The following is a 21,144-nucleotide window of genomic DNA, read 5'->3' as shown; positions in this document are numbered from 1 at the left end:
GCTGTCTTTACAGATTCAGCTTCTGCAATATCTGGATCAATTACATTTTCTTTGTACAAAATATCATCAGATTGAACTGTATGTTGGGGTAGGGGATGTAGATCATCATCAGTAAGTGCAACCCCTTTTCCCTTTGCTTTTCTTTTCAAAATTTCTTCTTCGGTTTCTTCTTCTTCTTTATCCTCCTCCTCAACATCCGAATATCCATCATCATATGCTTGATTGATCATGTTTAAAGCTTTGATGGTCCAACCTCCATAGCCTCCTCTTCAGAACTTTCATATAATTCACCAATTACCCTCAACTCTCTACACCTTTAGTATTCTCCCCCTGTTTTGTTGCATCTGAGGTATTCTCAACCTCAGAATGCCCCTCTAGGGTTTGAATTTTCAAAGAGCTTCATTCAGTGCAGCTTCCAATGTCGAGTTCCTTGTAGTCAGTATGGCATTTTGTTCTTTCAACATTATGTTTTCAAACTCAAGTTTGGCATTCTCACAAACAATATCATATAGGTTAGGGCTCGATGGTGGGGTTTCTTGATTTGGCTTTGAGGCGGGTTCAGAGAACGGTTCAGATTCAGCAATTTCAGGAGATGGGACCTTGTATGGTTCAGAGGATGTGGTTGGGTGAGTTGGTGGGGTAGTTTCAATAGCATGTTGATCTTGAATGGGTTGGGTAGACGGTGTGGGGATAGGAATGTTATCAGTTGGTTCAGTGGCAGATAGAGCAGGTTCAGTGGTGGCTGGTGAAGAAGGAATATCATCATTAACATCATCTAGCTCCACATAATCTATGTCATCATGGTAAGTCTTAGGTGGTGGTGATTATGGAGGAGTTATCTTCTGGATGGTTGCAGCAACATCTGATACAACACCTGCTATAAATGTGTCATCATCCACTTGTTCTGGAGCTTGAGTGATCGGAGTCACGACTGGTTCATCTATCTCTACATGGACCTCCACTTCTGCATTATCTGCCTTATATGCAATTTGATCAATCAAAGGCACATTTTCCTCAATTACCTCCTGTGCATCATCATCATTATCAATCATCATGTCACTTCCACCTTCCGGACCATTGTCCCCATCATCACTATGATCATCATCATCTGCATCATCATTGTCTTCACCATCACTATTTCCCGGGGTTCTAGACACATTAATAGCACCTAGAGCCGGTACGAGCAACCATGGGAGGATATCCCATTCATCATTATCAATAAATTTACTCTTAGCATCTTTCATGCGTTTTTCAGATATTTGGATCTTGCAGCCTTAAAATCTGCCCTGTCCTTTAAATTTCTGGTGTTTATTAAGATCTGTAGAAAGTGTGGATACATAAGAAATCTTTGATTAACTTGCTTCTCTGCATTTCAAGCCAACCCTTGAAAGATAAGTCTGGAAATGTTGAAGGGATGCTGGTAGAGTATGGCTACTGTGAGAGTCCCAAGCTCTCTACTCAATAAAGTCCAAGTCCCTCTCCTAGGAGATAAGGACTGGATCACATGATGAATTAGGAACCTGTAGATCAAAGGAAAACTCCCTTTTTGAAATTGTCCCTCCTTTACATCCCCTTAGTATCCCATAGTCTCTTAAAAGACTCTTAACAACCTTGGGACCGAGTAAGATAGCTGAGCATTAAAGTCATTGTGTAGTTCCAAACCAGCTCGTATAGATGCTTCTTTTATCTCAATGTCATTGTTTAAAACAGATGCCTCGATGTTGACATAGGTTGCTGACTGCCAAAAGTCTGTAAGATGGTTCCTGTAGATTGTGGGGTTCTCTGTCAGTGCCATTCTTAAATTGGAGTTTCTTAGTAAATTTATCATTACTTCCAACTCCATGTTTTCGTCGTCGAGCTCTAACGGAGCACACATATTGTGCCTCTTTTCAAATTTTAGGGCCATTAGTCCTGCAAGATAAAACATATGTCAGTATACAAAATTGCAGAACTAACAGTCAAAGAGATGAGTAGATGATATTATTGTCTTCAATAACCTGTTCCGTAGTAATATGCGTACCTACAAAAACAAGTAAACAGTTAGTCCGTAAGTTAATCGAAAACCCTAATTTCAAAATCGGTGCAAAGATAATCGAATAACGATGTCTTACCGAAGTCGAAACAGAGCTAATGGCTGTAATCAAAGTAAAATTGTGTAATCGAGCAAGTAGGAAATAGCACGAGCAAATGGGTTTTTCATCTAGGTTTAAGAGGAGGATGAAGAAATATGTGAAAAAGTTTCTAAGTCCCCCTTTTATACCTAACGTTTGGGTGGTACAGTACCTCATTTTGTCGTCTAGCATACGACAGTTGTCATTTAATTTCAAATTTAATGTACCTCCTTTGCTCAAGTATACAGCCAAATTAACAGCTGTGTCCAACTATACTCGAGTACATAGTACAACCTTTGCTCAATGTACTTGGGAATATTGTCCTTGATTACTAGTACACAGGTGAACATGTGCTCGAATAAACTTGTGCTCAATGCCTTAGTCAGATTTCTAATGGTTTTCATAGTACCTGCTCGAGTGTTAAGTCATACTCGAGGTGTAGTGTGCAAGACTATACTTATCAAAATTCATTCAATACAACTTTGACACACCAGTAATAGAACCTTTCTCGACTATGCATCGTTCTCGAGATACTTAGAAATATATCATGACAATGGCCTATGCTCGAGATGCATTCCTAAGTGTTAGAGCCTTTGCTCGACTAACTTATATTACAAAAGCTCAATTGTGGTCGATGTATTCTTATGCTCGAAAGCCTTAGCATATTAAATCATTTCTATGCCTGTACTCGAGCTCACAACTTAAGTGTCTAGTCTACAAATTTGCTCGAACTTCTTAACAAAATGATCCAGTTGCTTAAGCTCGAACTCTCATACCGACACACCTAGTGCACTTCTATGCTCGAATCCCTTGCACTCAAAATACTTGACAAACAAGAATGCAATCATGCTCGACACACATATATTACCATTCACGTCATTTCAGGTGCTCGTAAGCAAGATGCATGCTCGAAACACTTAACAACAAATTTTTCAGTATGCTTGAAAGTAAGAGTCATGCTCGAAACACTTAATGATTTATACAAGTCACATAAGATGCTTCACAAAATGTTATCATGCTTAGTAAGCTTAGTTCTTCTGCTCGAATTAAAAATGATCATTTCAATTTGATGAGCTGACCTAAGCAGTTAGTTTAAGGTGAAATAAGAGATCAAAATCCAGTTCAAGATAAAAATTCATTTTAAATTATTTGGAAAGATCTCAACATGGGATCAGACTGTTTAAAAAACAACGATCACACCACTTCATGGTCAGTGTTATTATGACTTAAGTCAGGTTGACAGCAGGTATACTTAGCATAATGGTCATTGCTTTCTGTGATACATTTAGGATTCAATTAGAGCATAAGTTAGGAATGGTTATCACTATAGCTTCAGATTGCCTCTAATCTCTTCTCAAAGCGTATTTAGCTTCCTCCAAATCACCCCGAATTGACTTCGACCCCTGATGCCCTGGTCAAAATTGATTTTTTGTCTTTGATAACAGACTGTAAGGTTGAACGTTGGACTTACATGCCATCCAGACTTACATGCCTTACATTCAGGGTGTTTAGGACTTATTTGAATGCCCCACCCCTGCAGTTCCCTTAGTGCCCCTTAAGTCATGAAATCAGATAACTTATTTATTTATATTATACTTTTGATCTTCTTATACTTTTCAATCTCTTTATTTTTCTTTTCTTTTGAAAAGTTTGCCATATAGCAATAATTTATTTGTGATCAAATACTTAATAAATATTTTGATCGACCAGAAACACCAACAGGCTCGTGTATGATTGGATAATAACCTTTCTGCCTATCATTCGGAGAGATATGCTAGAGAGCATACCTTATTTTCCAATGTTTCACCACATCATACTTACCAAATTTAAGTGTATATCACATATTATAACTACAGACTATGGAAAGCTACCATACTTTGCTAATGACTGTACTCAAAGCCTTTTGAACTTATAATCCATGGGTTAGTTATATTAAACAATTTTCTATCATTTCCCAATTTAGGTTGGATTCAATCTCCACAGAAAGTAGTTTCTAGCTTCTTTGAAGCTCAGAACTTGGATAATATTATCATCTCTCTTATGAAGTATCACCGAAAATAGTGTTGCTTAGTCAAAAACTTTTACCATTTTAAAATCATTTTCCATTTGAAAGTTCAATTGAGAAATATTGATTTTAAAAACAGTGTTGTCATTTAAGCATATTTTATCAAGCACACATTATCACAGTATCACATTCATTCAGATAGTAGAAATCATTCAGATAATTACATGAGTCTGTCGAGCATGCTCAGAAGTTCATCGAGCATACTCGAAATTCACGAGCAAACGTAGGATTTATCATTTCAGAAATTGTGCTCGAGAGACTTAGCTGAGTGCTCGAGCAGCTGAGCTATGACGTCTGTGGTCGAATGACTTAGAATAGTCTTACAAGAGCCTTTGCTTGTGCTCAAAGAGCAACAAGCACACTATCAAGCACAGATTCATGCTCGAAGTACTTAGAATCACACAAATACATCATGTAAGCACAGATCAAAGTACCAAAATCTGTAAACTACTATAGCAACATATTTCAACAAGATTTTCACACAATTCAGTCTCATACATGATTCATGAAATTAGAATAATCAGCTAAGCATAGAAAATCATCACGCAAACATTCAAAGTGAGTAACACAGATAATCAGTTAGCACCTCACTTAAGCACACATCCTAAATCAGACCTCATCAGCATTTATCATTCCTAGACACTTTAACAGAGAATGAAACCTGGTTTTATCTAAAGGTTTGGTGAACAAATCAACCAAATTATCAGATGTATCTACCATTTTCATCTCTATTAAGCCTTTTTCTTGACAGTCCCTAATGAAATGATGTCTAATTTCAATGTGCTTAGTCTTAGAATGTTGGACTGGATTCTTAACAATAAACATAGCAGCAGTATTATCAATTAAAATAGGTGTAGTCCAGCAGTTGATTTTGAATCCATAGAACCTGTGCACAGCAAGCAGATGCAGCAATATACTCAGCTTCAGCAGTAGAGATTGACACTGTAGTTTGCTTCTTGCATTGCCAAGAGACCAGCCTGTTCCCAAGAAACTGGCATCCTCCAGAGGTTGATTTTCTACTCATGTTGCAACCATCATAGTCACTATCAGTGTAGGCCATCAAATCAAATGAAGGGTTCTTTGGATACCAAATCCCCAAATTTGGTTTTCCTTTCAAGTATCTGAATATCCTCTTGACTACTAGCATATGTAAAATTTTGGGGTTAGCTTGAAATCTTGCACAGACACACACAGCAAACATAATATCTGGCCTAGATGCTGTGAGATACATCAATGATCATATCTTGGCCCTATATTCATGCTGGTCCACTGGCTCCCCCTTTTCATCAGCTACCATTTTCTCATGTGTGTCCATTGGTGTGGACACTGTCTTGAAGTCTTGGCACTTGAATTTGTTAAGATTCTCTTGTACATATTTTGATTGATTTATGAAGATTCCATCTATTTTCTGTTGCACCTGAAGTCCAAGGAAGAAATTCATTTCCCCATTGAACTCATTTTGTACTTAGACTTCATCACTTGCTCAAACTCTTTGCACATTTCTTCATTTGTAGAGCCAAAGATAATGTCATCCACATACACTTGCAGCAGCAGCAGATCTTTGTTTCTCTTTTTATAGAATAGAGTCTTGTCAATTGCCCCTCTGTAGAAACCATTTTCCAACAAATGAGTTGATAGCTCATCATACCAAGCTCTTGGTGCTTGATGTAGTCCATACAATGCTTTACTGAGCTGGTAAACTTTGTTGGGATGCATTGGATCTTCAAAACCAGGAGGTTGAGTGACATAAACCTCTTCATCAATCTTTCCATTCAGAAATGCATATTTTACATCAAGTTGATAGACTTTAATGTTCATTGATGCTGCATATGCCAGAAAGATCCTGATAGCCTCTAGTCTTGCAACTAGAGCAAAGACTTCTTCAAAGTCCACTCCTTCTTCCTGTAAGCATCCTAGAGCTACCAATCTTGCTTTGTTCTTGATCACTATCCCCCTTTCATCTTTCTTGTTCCTGAATACCCATTTTGTTCCAATAGCATATTTGCCTCTGGGCTTGTCCACCAAGCCCATACATGCAAGTCTCTGAATTGGGCTAATTCTTCCTGCATAGCTTCTACCCAGCTGTTGTCTTTTAATGCTTTGTTGATGTTCTTTAGTTCAACTTGGGATAAGAAGCAGGCATACAGGCAGATATTTACCTTTTCAGATGAGCTTCTGGTAACTCTTTCATTTATATCTCTTTTGATATTCTCTGCATGGTGATTTCTTTCAACAGAGGTGGTCTGCACAACAAGTTGTGCAGACACTTCTGTCTCTAGATTTGTCATGTTTAACTCAACAGATTCATCTCCAATTCTCTCTTGAATTTCATCAGATTCTTGAGTTTGATTGATTTCAGATGTTGATTCTTCATTTACTCCAAATTGCATTGAGTCAAACAAAGATTGAAACCTATCTTCAAATTGATGTATCCCTTCAGTCTGAGCAGGTTGTTGACTCAGAATAGGTTCACTTTTCAACATCACTTGGACCTTCATTTGAGACTTCAACTGCAGCCTCCTGTTCATTCCTTTCAACGTCAGCTACTTCTTGGGTGCTTATCCCAAAATTAAATCCATTTGCTTCAGGAGCAACTGATGTCCACAGTTTGTCCAGATCAGCTTGTTTATCTTTTCCTTTTTCTTCAAAGCTGTTTCTGTACATACTGTCATCCATATCTTCATTGTAGATTTTAAATGACTTGATCATTTTCTCTAGATCAAACAGCCATTTGGGACCATCAACATTGTTAAAATGATTTTCATTGAAAATTATGTCTGATGACTCAATGACCACCATGTGCTCCTTCACATAGACTCTGTAAGCCTTTGAATGAGATGAGTATCCCACAAAGAAGCATCCCAGTGATTTGGACTGAAATTTGTTCAAATAGTCCTTTGTATTCAAGAGTGAGCATCTGCATCCAAAAGGCTTTAAGAACTTCACATAAGGCTTTCTTTTGAAGATAACCTCATATGGGGTCTTGTTTTGAGCCTTGTTCAGTAGAACCGTGTTCTGCACATAACATGTAGTATTGATTGCTTCTACCCAAAAAGTGACTGGCAGATTGACATCAGCAATCATGGACCTTGCAGCTTCAATTAATGTTCTGTTTCTTCTTTCTACAACACCATTTTGTTCAGGAGTTCTAGGTGCACTGTATTGTTGAAATATCCCCTTAGAAGTGCAGAATTCATCCATAATTCCATTCTTGAATTCTGTCCCATTGTCACTTCTAATGACCTTCACCTTCCTTTCAAGCTGATTTTCCATCTTTAGCACAAAGGATCTGATCAGGTCTGGGGTTTCATCCTTGCTGCCCATGAAGTATACCCAAGTAAATCTTGTATAATCATCAGTGATCACCAGGCAGTATCTCTTCTTTCCAATACTTGGAACACTTACAGGACCAAATATATCCATGTGTAACAGTTCCAAGACCTCATCAATTGTGTTTATCATTTTGCTTTTATGTGAGGATTTATGTTGTTTTCCTTTTAGGCAAGATTTGCATTTTTCTTCCAATTTGAACTCTCTTGTAGGAAGGCCAACAACATGTTCACCTTTTACAATTTTGTTCATGTTTTTTAAGTTTACATGACACATCTTCCTTTGCCATAGCTTGGTTTCATTTTCAGTTGCTTTTGAAACAAAGCATGAACCACCTCTTGAAGTTGCAGTGTTCATTCTCAGTTCATAGAGGTTGCCATTTCTTGGAGCCATCATCATTATCATTTCAGTTGGAATCACAAACTCAGGCTTCAAAATCAGGCAATGTTCATCATTGAAGGCCACCTTGTATCCTTTGTCACAAACTTGAGAAATGCTCAACAGATTGTATTGAAGTCCTTTCAACATGTAGAACATTCTCAAAGGATACCTCGCCATTGGTGAGTGTTCCTCTTCCAACTATCTTCCCTCCATTCTCATCACTCCCAAAGGCAACTGACCCTTCATATTTTCTTTCATAGTTGATCAGTACCCTCTTGTCACAGGTCTTGTGCCTGGAACATCCACTGTCCGTGTACCATAAATCATTGTTGTTCAAGGAGTGTTCCTGCACATACACACAAAACAGAATTAGTTGGAATCTGATTTACAAACTGGATCAGGTTGTAATTCAGTGTCAGTGGAAGATTCATCAGGAGTTGGAACTGGAACTGGAAGTGGATCTTCATACACAATTTCACATTCTTCATCTGTGTCAGAATCTGACCCATTCTTCATAACTTGTGATTTGATTAATTCTTCAGTCTGCTCAACCACATAGTTCTTCTTTTCAATCACCTCCTTCTTAGTCTTCCATTGGAACCCTCTCGGTTCAAAGCCCTGTTTTAACAAAAACTTCTCATCACCATTAAGAACTCCTGGTCTTATCTTTGTTTTTCCCTTATCAGTTGACCTTTTGTTCTTCTCAGTTTTATGTGACTCTTTCTCATTTTCCTTGATTTTCAAAATGGTCTTAAGTTTCTTTTCAAGTATCTGCCTTTTTTCCTTCTACCAGATGATTTTCTATTTCCACTCAAGTATTTCTCATACATTTCTTTGTAACTCTTCATATCAAATCCACTCACCATATCAGGAATGTCAAAGGTGTCCTCAAGAATCAGTGTGATGTCCATAGGCATCACATTTCTTGCACCAGACCTTGGCAAAACTTCCCATATCTTCAAGAAATTGTTGGTCTTTGATTTTGTCGCTGGGTTTGGGAAAGTCAAAGCCTAAAGAGGTCTTTGGACACAAAGTGTTGGAGAAATCCATCTTAATTGGCTCACTGATGTCAATTGTTTGTGGATACTTTTCTTTGACAAAAACAATTTTCTTCAGCTTGAATGGAGTTCTTGATGAGCTTCCTTCTTCTTCTCTTGAATATCTTCTCATTGGCACATAATCAACATCCCCAATATCAAATAACTCATGGTTAAGGAAAACTGGATTAATTGGTGGATGTGACTGATCATAGGAAGATTTCACAGTTTCTTCTGTTCTTTTCATGATAACAGGCTATAGTCTTGCACATATGTCAAACACTACATGTTCTTTTCTCATCTTCTCATAGTGCTTTTTCAACTTTGGAGTCATATTTGGTAGAAGAGGAATCTTATCACTTTTCTTTTTGCTTGATCTTTTTATCTTCTTGCTCTTAGATGACTTAGAGCTTCCACAGCTGCAGTTACTGTCTTCACTGGAGTACTCACTCCACTTCTTCTTCTCACCTTCTATCTTTTCATTTTTCTCAATCTCTTGCTCCTCACTCTGCTTTACTACAAACTCTCCATTCTCATCCACAATCACATCAGCATATTTCGTAGCAAACTCAGCCTTATCATCAAAAACATTCTTGAATTGTTTAAGATACTCACTTCTGTTCTCCTTGTCTACCTTCAGTGGGTAGCTATCATAAAAGGTGGTGTCACCTTTTCATACTTCTCTTCATCAGTCATTTTATCAACATAACCCACAATATTGCCTGTAGAAACAAGGTTATTCAAGAATTCCATTTGTATCAGTAATTCAGCATTCTTCATTTTCTCTTCTGCATACATCTTCTTCAACCCTTCAATTTCAATTGTCATTCTTGATTGGGTTTGATATGCCATCATACAATCCTCTTCAAGACCCTTGATTTGACTTTCATAGGTTGATTCACTTGCTTCATAGACATTCAAGAAGACTTCATTTCTTCCACACTCAGTTTTCCACTTTTCAATCTCCTGATTTAATTCATCAATGGTAATAAGAAGATCAGAAATTGAGATATCAGATTGTACCTTAGCATTTGAGGATTCAGCCTTGTCATGCACTTTGGCCATAAATGCAATAGTTGTGTTCTCCTTTTCAGCTGCATGATTGCTCCAATCAAATTCTCCATCCTATGGCACCCTGGTAACAGCTACATTTCCTTGATCTCTCTGTTGGTTCACATTGTTTTGATTAGTTATGTTCTGATTTGAGTGAACCTGCATTTGATTGTTTCTTTGTGGTTGAAATGTTTGTTGCTGGGTTCTATTTTGATTTTGATAGGGGTTTTGGTTGGAAATCTGATTTCTCTGTTGGAAGTTCTAATTCTGGTTCTAATAGAATTGATTCTGGTTAGCTTGATTGCCAACTTGCTTTGGCATGTTACACTCTCTAGCAAAGTGTCCTGGTTGTTGACAGTTATAACAGATTGCTTTTGATTTGTCAAAGCCAATTCTTTCATTTGGTCCATTGAAACTTGTTCTGCCGGTTCTGTTATACAACCTTTTGCTTCTCACTGCCAACATAGCTGCTTGCCATTTTATGTCCATGTCTTCCAAATCATCAGCATCGATTTGTTCAAGATCTTCCTGAACAATACTTGTGTTGATTAGGTTCTTGGCGACAAAAGCATGGTATGACTCAGTAAACATAGAGAACAATGCTTGATAATCTGTTCCTTGAGCATTATTGTTCTGCAAGAATGTTGACTGCCCATTTGCTGCAGAGGGGGTGTCATCTTCAATCAGCTGAACATTGAATCTAGATTAGCCACTGCAAGTTGAACTTGTGTCTGATGGTTCCTCAATGATAGGCTGCTGGTTCTTAATTGAGAGGTTGCCCATTGGTGCTACAAGAGCATTGTTCACTTGAAAGCTTGGCTTGTCCTCTCTAATCATATGGTTCTCAATCATCTCATGTTCTGCAGCCTTGAGAAAGGCAATCACATCATCTAACTTGAAGTTTGGGAAAACTTGCCTTTTCTTTGATAAACTTGCTGGCAGTGTACCATTCCCCGGACTGTGATGATAAAAGCTTTTTGTTTAGCTCAAAGTCATAGATTTGTAAATCAGTCGTACTTATGTCATTTACAATTTTCATAAACCTCTGCAAGACTGATTTCAATCTTATTCCGTCTTTAAACTTGAACCTGTCAAGTCGCTGCTTCAGTCTGTCTTTCTTGATGTCTCTTAATTCAGTATCCCTTCAAACATTTCGATAACTGCATCATACATACCCTTTGCGGTCTTATGATGATTGACATTTGTCAAAATTTCCCAAGAAAGCTCTAACTTTAGCATAGACAAAGCCTTATCGTCTCGTTTCTTCATTTTTAGCTCAACGGTGGCATTGTTGTTCGGAGCTGTTGAGGGAACATAGTTTCCTTCAGTGATGGAAGTCCAAAGCTCTGGGTCATTGTAGTTCACGACTGCTTCGAAGAGCACCTTCCATTTAATGAAGTTTTCTTGTCCAAGCAACCTTGGAATCTTGTTGGTGGAAAATTCCTAGTCTTCCATTTTATCAGATCTGAGATTTGTAGCAGTAAAACAAAGTAAAGCTTCAAGCTTTATCACACACCTTCAGTCCCGTGGCCTTTAGCGAGCTTACTCAGGCTCTGATACCACTTGTTAGGACCGTGAATCTGGTGAAACCTTTTTGAGGTTGACAAGAACACAACGACTCGAATACCCAAAAGGCCTGTTGAATATCCCGGCGGAATCAGGATATCCAACGAGAGGGAACGAAGAAGTGTAAATAGCAAACACAAAACATTAATAGATAATCAATAAAAGCTCATTCAAAGACAAAGATTCACTGTATTAAATGATTCATTAATGAAACAGTGAAGGAATGTCTAGGGTTTCGTGTGACGGCTGCTGCGGCTGTACGAGAAAACAAAATAGAATATTCTTTGGAATGTTTTTCGTATTCAGTGTGTGCCAGCCTGTAATTCCGTCTGAAAATCCGTGTCCTAAAAGGTATCCTAGGTCCCCTATTTATAGATCCTGACATAACTTCTAGAAGTTCCTAATCATTACATAATGAAATAAAAAATAATACAAGTGTTGAGTCCTCAAGCAAGGTAACAATCTTGCTCGAGCAAACTCACTATGCTGGGTATGCTTGATGAGTGTCCTCAAGCATACTTTACTTAGAATATCTTCAGTGAAGATATTCCCTTTCAGTAGACTTCATCCTTCTTGACTGATCCAAGCTTTGCTCGAACTAGTCCATCGAGCAAGCTCATTCTTCTTGATTTCTTCAGCTATACTTATCAGCAATCTTTGGCGTTCTCGGATGTAAATCTTGCTCGGGAACTGAACTGTGCTCGAAGTCCTTGCTTTGATCATGTGACATCTTCTTATTGCATCCATGCTTGTCCCCATGTGCTCGATCATCCTGTGCTCGTAACACTTGGTTAAAACTTGTATGATCAAGCTGTTTGCTCGATTGGCAATCCATGCTCGATAGAAGAATACTCTTGCTCGTTGAAGTGTAGCTTGCTCGAAGCCTTAACACTTAGAAGAATTAATCATTTAAGGTTCTGAAGACCTTGCTCGAAATTGTAAAACTATGCTCGATCGTCTAGGCTTGCTCGAAGTCCATACTTAGCCGTTTTCTGAGAAGGTTGAGAAGATTCCAATCTTTCTTATCATAAATCCCCAACATAATAATTAAAAGTAAACAGTCTTCATTATTAGTTTCCCCGACTAGATATGCCTTCAACCAACCGAGTAGTATCGAGCACATCCAAGAGGTAAGCATCCTCCTCTTAACCTGAAAATCAGTCTAACATACACACAAAGTCAGCTTAAGCTGAGTGAGTTCAAAATTTATAAATAACATCCATAATTAAGATTTATTTAATATATATAAAAATATTTGGAGAAAATATAAGTAATTAGATAAATACTTTTCTCTTGGTCAAACACGCAACACGGGCCTCCTCACCCCGGGTGTGACATTTGAGCTAAAACAAGGTACACCTCAGTACGTATTTACCGATTAAGCAAATAAACGCCTTTTGCGTAACAAACGAATAATTAACCGAACGGGTCGGGTTATGACCCAGATATCTCGAGGGGGCATCTATTAGTGATATACGATCTATACAAACTAAAATATTAGAAATATGGTCTTAGTTTGATAGCAAACAAGTTAAACGAAAACATGCTCGTATAACCACCCGCTATAGATTTAAACGCGAAAGATAGTTACAAACCAAGCATTGTATCATCCGTTAAGCCGAAAAAGACTTACCAAACACTTATTTGAAATGTTTTAAGTGATCCATGAAAATATTTTTGATTTTTACAAACATATAGTATGCTTTTATAATTTTACACAAAACTAGCCGAAAAACACTCGTTTTCGCGCTGTTTAACGCACCCGATAAGTTTTTCGCGCCAAAACCCGAACCCGAACTAAATTTGGACCGGGCTTTTCGTGTTTGGGCTGGAGAAACCAGATCATTGGGCCAAAACAGCCCATAGGGGGCCCATAAGGAATCCCGGCCGCAGCCGCCACCCCCCCCCCCCACCCCTTTGTTATTCTTTCACATTTAAACTAGATTCAATCCATTTTTAACATCATTTTTAAAAGTTCTTTGCCACTTGGCCCAGCTGGGAAAACGGGAATCTGAGACAAGTTCGGTTTTAAGTATTAGGCATTGAACAACATCACAACCTAAGCCTATTGCCACTTTCTGGGCGTTCCAGCTACACCCAGATTAGTTATACAGCCCAGTTTAGTATTGAGATTATAATAATATTAAAATATTAATATTATTATAATACTGATTATAGGAACTACTGATAGCGGACCGAACAAACCACGAGCTGATACAGTGCTGAATATCTACTAAACCGTGAGTTTCATGACCCCACTTTTAAACTGTTTTACGAACTTTTGGGGTGAAAAGCATGTTTGATTACATATACATACCTGAAACATGTACTGATGTGAATTATCTAAGTGCTAACACACGAAAGTCCCCACGATCACAGTGATTAACTTCGAGCCGGTGGCTTGTGAATAGAACTATTGGTTTGACAAACCCAAACGGAATCGGCCTGGTTGCCGTGTCACATAGCGCCGTTTGCACATGACCATATTTATACAAACAGGCTATGTACTGTTAGACATAGCTACCGGGGCATGTTGTGGGCGGAAGGGGAGCCACAGTGGTTGATTGAGCGTGAGAAATGGATGCACGCATCACATACAGTCAAGGCTTCACTGTAGCTTAGCATAATTACATCACATACATCATTTACATCACATACATCATTTACATACATACATACTTATCTCATGATTACAAGTGCAGACTTGTGAATACTCATTACTGTTTTCTTGAAACTCGTGAAACTCACCAACTCTAGTAGTTGACCCGTTTTAAACTGCTTTTCAAGTGTACCTAAATCGGAATGATTGGGTGATCTGTCACGTGCCTGAAGTGTGTGGTTGATGCTATGTGAATAGAAGCAAGGGTGTTAGTAGTAAGAATGTATAGTTAACGAACTAGTTTTGTTTGTATCGCCTAGACTGTAAAACAATGATAGAACGAAGAAATGTAATATATTGTAAATTAGTTTGTAATGTTTCTTTATAAACAATGTGTTGATATCAGAGGTGTCTGTTACATTCCCGTTTTACGCTTCCGCATTGTTCTAGTCGGGGTGTGACACCGGGTCTTCCTCGAGTAATATATTTGACCCGGCCGCGGTTTAACAAAAAAACCAACAAAATCATGCAACACGAGCCTCCTCACCCCGGGTCATCCCCAAGTAATATATTTGACTCGGTCGCAGTTTAATTAAACAAAAATCATGCAACACGAGCCTCTTCACCCCGGGTCTTCCCCAAGTAATATAATTGACTCGGTCACGGTTTAACAAACCTAAACACGTGATACGGGCCTCCTCACCCCTGGGTCTTCCCCAGTAATATATTTGACCCGCCGGGACATAAACATGCAACACGGGCCTCCTCACCCCGGGTCTTCCCCGAGTAATATATTTGACCCGGTCGCAGTTTACCAACACATACACATTCACATATACACTTACAAAAATCTACTTCAATATTCAACCAAACAATATCATCACATACAATCCATATATAATGGATAATCTAGGAAATTAATACTAGGCCTAATAGCAGCCTCGAGCCTAGACCACAAGTAATATGTATAACCTTAAGGAATATACTACCACAACGAGTTTAAAATATCCTAAGGCATAGAATTTAATTCAAACATAATTCCTAAATCCACAAATACAAATAAGGCTATGTAATACCATCCAAATAATTTAAACGAGTAAAATCGGGTTAAATTGTAATACGGTGTGTATGCTAGCCCAAAACGTAACAAGATTAAAAAGAGCATCATGAACTCACCTGACACGAGGCACACAATCACAACGAGCTAGAGAACCCTTAAGTATTCCCACAACTCAAATGCCTGTCGGATTATGAACAATAATTACTAACGGTACTGAATCGACTCGTTTATCCTACGAGGCGTTCTAACATGGTTTGATCTACCTAACGCCTCGACCTTGCCATATTCATTTACAACAGCCCACAAGCCTTGCATTAACCAAAACCACCCTTAGATAAGCATGGGGACCAAGGATTCCCAATTTACCCCGGAAGTTGCTAGAAGAGACGGGCACGCGCGTTTTTGAGTTGTTTATGTACTTAGCAACCAACTCAACCCCGTGTGGAACAAATTTAATAAAATCACAGCCAACAATTCCACACGACACTACACGAGTAGGATTGATCGATAACTCGCAAGCACAACGCACTAACCATCAAGTAAAAGCGAATTCGCGTTGTACCGACCCGTTTGAGTAACCGACAACCAATTCAAACCCAATACTTAAAAAATAATTTTTCCATGGCCCATATATCAAACCGAAGCTACACAAACTAAATTGGTTGTTAATTCCTTCAAACCTCACGCTAAATGCAACAATTTAACAATCTAGACAGCCAAACACTAGTTTTCAATCAATCACTAATTGACCAATCAAACGAAAACTATAGCTCACGATATTAAAGTATGTTACACTATACATACCTAGGAAGATGACGGAGAAAAAACTCACTTCAAACAGCCCCGACAAGAACACTATTGGACAGCCACCGGTTAAGCCTAAAACGAACTTATCGATCAATAACAAGTATTGATGTGGTGAAAAGTGTGTATATAATTAATAACCAAGTTTTACCGAATTCACCTAAAAACCATACAATCGGCAAGTGTACCGGTCATTATGTGGCTAGAAAGTAAGAACGGATATCGAACCTAGGACACTATGGGTAAACTCTAATTATTAAACTTTATTAATTACTTATCTAGACTCTATTTTGATTTTTGGATTTTTTTATATTAATTAAACTAATAATACCTAACTAATTAAGAATTAAACTAAAAATGAACTTTAATAAAAATTAGACTTTAACCAAATGTGATAAACGACTACCTAGGTAATGAAATCCTACTAGTTAAATTAATAGTTAACGAACTTGACTTGGTTGAAAAACAGTATCTAAAAAAATATGACACTAAAGACCACTAAAGTATGCCTAGATCGCCTCCCGGCCTCACCAACGACACCCTAGAACTCTAATGACATGTGAAGCTCAATTGTTAAAGGTTTGGATCACCTCCCGGTCTCACCTTACCTAATAATACTATGGTACCCCCAAAATCCAAATCACCTCCCGGTCTCTTTAGATACAATATATATTAATATAAAGGGGGTATTTTTAATTAATTTGAACACGACTTGTATCACAATAATCTTAAGGGACCTAGGCTAACTCACTCCCGTGCAATTAGTACCACAACCCCACAAAAGACAAAGATGACACAACACAAAATTACCTCCCGACCTCTCTAGAAATAGAATAATTAAATCTAATCCGCTCTCAATAATTATTCCTACGATTCTTTCGACCATAAATCGTAAACAAGTTGAAAACACAAAGTAAACAACCTAATCATGCATCTAACAATCACCAATGACTATCAAACACAAGTGGAGTAATTATTAAAGCAAAAATCGGATTCAATTACGCATATATATTGTTAACAAACCAATTAAAAACTTTACCATAACACTAAATCAACGAACGTCAAATAAAAATTCGTCAAACCATCAATATAACATAGTACTCAACTAAAGCCTAGGTAGTATAAAATATTTAGCTACTCATAAAAAAGATACGAAACAAAAATAAAATATAAGTCACAGTTCATCGTAAAACGAATAATATTAATTGAGCTACCTGCCTGTGAGCTTAAATTAATTCACTTTTCGATATATAACTTTTTGACGTGCTTGCTTACTTCCTTTAATTCGGCCGTGAAATTTATTCAAGCAGCAAGGCTGCTTGATTTTTTTTTCTTCTTTGGATGCAGCTTGACGTTGACTGTCTTGTATTAATTTTTTTTTCGACCCCTAGCTGCTACAGTCAATCAATCAAGGAGTGGACCCCCTTGTCGCCTCCACCCAAAACAGCCAAGGCTCTTGTCCTCTGCTTCCGTATGATCTCTCTTATTTCTTTTTTTTTCTTTCTTTTTATAATAATTATATTAATCTTCTAGGGTTTTTTTCTTTTAGCCCATAATGCCTACGGCTCACGAACTAGTTAACAGCCCAAGAGTAATTCATGTCAGCTCCATCCTTCTACAAGTCCAACCAAAAAAAAATAAGCAAACCGTATTAATTCAAATAAGTTAAGTTTAGGTTTCTTTCTTTTCTTTCTTTGTTTATACTTTATTTTAATTACTTGAAAGCATGAATTATTATGTAAACTTGGGTTTATTATTATTAAAATTACTATTTAAATACTCGGTTTCAAGTTTAGTAAAATTTGCTCTAATTTGGCTCATTGTCTCTTAGAACCTTAAAAACCCACACATGAACAAATTAGGAGTATATACAAAAAAACCTGGTTCAAAATACTTGAAAGTATAGGAATATTTATATAATATATTTTTTTAGCCCACATCAAATATCCCCACACTTAAACCTTTTTCGTCCCTGAAAAAGTAGTCTGCACAGGATCATAACCGAGATATACAATATAAACCCACAACTCTTGAATTTTTCTTTTATTTTCAATATTTAAAACTATCAAACACATTTATCATGATTTCCGATATACTTATCCATGGAATTCGCCTAATAAGATAAATCTGGTCGATTGCCAGTATTGTTGTCCACCTAAACCCGTGCCCTTTAATACTTACCGAGACAAGTAAGATGCGACAAGCTTATTAGTTTATATGATCTAGTGGGACCCAAAATTAAGAACAATTTCACACGGTTTTACCGGACCCGAGCCATCCCAACTTGACTTAAACCTTATATACAGTTTATCAAAATATGTTATGCCAATATAAGAACAGCTAAAGACGATCAAGAATATTGTTTATCCACCTAAGCTTAAGCATTAAGGTCTACCTAGCAGCCATTAGATACGATTAACGTATGTATTAATTAACTTACTAGTAAGTGTTCCCCACTACATGACATACCCCCGTTATCAAGCAATACCCCAAAGTCCATCTCCATGGGTGAGTATGCACGAATTCATCGTAGGGCTTACATATGACGTGTCACTTGTGGTCCGTTTCTTAATGGTATTAGGACGCGAGCAAGGGGACCCCATATGACTAACAGCGTGGATGATCAAGTCAGTAGTGTATTTGTACTTTGAAGTATGGGATGATCATGTTTAATGACTTATATATGACAGAAAAACTGCGGGTTTGCTCTTTGAGCTCTTTTAATATTCATAAATCCACTTAGGAGCTATAAATACCAGATGATATACCGCATAAAGACCCATGGTCTCCGAACCCCAAAGCATCCCATCAATACAGGATTTAAGGTTATAAAACCATACGCCTATTAAGTGTTAACCACTAGAACTAGAAGTCTGAAATTTTTGTTTATATCACAGGCTACTTAGGCATACCCTAACGTTAAACCTACTCAAGCATCGTATGATTAATCTATTCAGATTTCTATAAAATTCTTAATTTTTACGATCAAACTAAACATAAGGCTTGAGTATGGCCCGACCTTTCATCTCATTTTCTATAGTCTAATATGTATCCCACTAAAAATCAAGCAATTTAAGTTCAATTAAGTCTACAAGCATACTGTCCTTTCATTCTTAAGGGGCTGAGCCTACTAACACATCACATACAGAGTCTACCTGTTCGGTTACATCCCAGTATATGTGTTGATCTAAAAAAAACTTTTTATTTTATTTTTTTTATTTTTTATTATTTTTTTTCATAAATTTTTCCATAAAAATTTTCAAGAGTGTTGTCAAAATCATCGGTAAATTAATATCATCTCCTGTTTAATGCAGAAAAACAATTCAAGGACAATTTTTTTTTAAATTAATATCATCGCCAGTTTCCCATCCCCACACTTAAAATCTACATTGTCCCCAATATAGGAATAGAAAATGACAAAAAATAAAATAGAATTAAAATCTAAAACAAGTAAAATGGAACAGACACCCCTGGTAATGATGCAATTCTTTTCACAAGTTTTGTTCCTAGGCGGCCGAATAGCATTTCATTCGCGGCCGCAGCTTCTGGGTGTCCTCTACAATATGATAGGCTCGGAAAAATCCTCATCCGAATGGAAATTGAGTACGAACGAGAAAATCCAATCCTGCAAAATAAAACTCAAAACAACCCAAAGCAGACATCAAACAGACTCTAAGGACTAAAACAGACTCAAAGGAAAATAAAATAAAAATAAAATAAAATAAAGAAGAATAAAAATAAAAGAAAATGATGCAACTAAGTTTTATACAAACTCTACAACTCGGGCAAAGTCCCGAGTGTGCTCTCCTCCTCTACTCTCCAGACGGATCAAGATAGATTGCCTCCTTCTTGCGATCACCTAGTGGACCTCCAACATAATGCTTCAGTCTATGCCCATTCACTTTCCAAGAATGTCCATCATCAGCCTCTATCTCCCGCTCCATACGGAAATGCCTCCTTCACAACGAACGGACCAGCCCATCGGGATTTCAATTTACCTGGACCCAACTTCAACCGGGAGTTACATAGAAGAACCTTATCCCCACACTTGAACTCTTTGGGCCCCGTAATATGTTTATTATGAAGTTCCTTTGTCCGCTCATTTTACCCCCAACTTCTCTCGTATGCTTCGTTCCGTAGCTCCTCTACCTCATGAATTTGAAGATAACGACTCTTTCCCGCCGCAGATAAATCAAGATTTATGGCTCTTAAAGCCCAATACGCACGATGCTCTAACTCAACAGGAAGATGGCACGCCTTTCCATAAACTAGCCGAAAGGGAGTGGTCCCGATAGGCATTTTAAATGTAGTACAAAAGGCCCAGAGTGCATCATCTAACTTTTCAGCCCAGTCTGCTCGACTGTTCCCCACTGTTTTCTCTAAAATCCTCTTAATGCCATGATTGGTGTTTTCCACTTGACCGCTAGTCTGAGGATGGTAGGCTGTAGAAAGTCGATGGGTGACCCCATAACGTTTCAGATGCTTATCCATCTGAGCATTACAAAAGTGGGTACCCCGATCACTGATCAGGGCCTTAGGAGTACCGAATCGAGCAAAGAGTTTCCGAAGGAATCCCACTACAACCCGTGCGTCATTTCTGGGTACGGCCTGAGCCTCCGCCCATTTCAACATGTAGTCAACAGCAACGAAGATGTATCTGTTCCCTCTAGACATAGGGAACGGACCCATAAAATCAATGCCCCATATATCGAAGTTCTCAACCACCTGGATGGGGTTTGGGGGCATCTCATTTCGGGATGAGATGTTACCGGCTCTCTGGCATGCATCGCACAAACGAACAAACTCATGCGCATCTCGAAAAATAGTCGGCCAATAGAATCCCGCATCAAACACGCGTTTGGCGGTATAAGTCGCACCAAAATGGCCACCGGTCGGGCCCTCATGACAATGTTGAAGAATACTGCGAGCCTCATCACCAAAAACACATCGGCGAATCACCTAATCTGCACTAATACGGAATAAGTACGAATCCTCCCAAATGTAGAACTTGATATCTGCAAAGAACTTCTTCTTTTGTTGATATGTCAGTCCAGGAACTAACTCACCAGAGGATGGATAATTAGCAAGATCAGCAAACCATGGAAATCCCTCTTCACTCGCTTTTAAGTACAGCAGAG

The sequence above is a fragment of the Bidens hawaiensis genome, unplaced genomic scaffold, assembly GCF_021521415.1.
Source record: "Bidens hawaiensis isolate Kalapana, Puna unplaced genomic scaffold, B.hawaiensis_p1.1 tig00049063_1, whole genome shotgun sequence".
NCBI lineage: Eukaryota > Viridiplantae > Streptophyta > Magnoliopsida > Asterales > Asteraceae > Bidens > Bidens hawaiensis.
Note: the sequence above shows the minus strand (reverse complement) of the source record.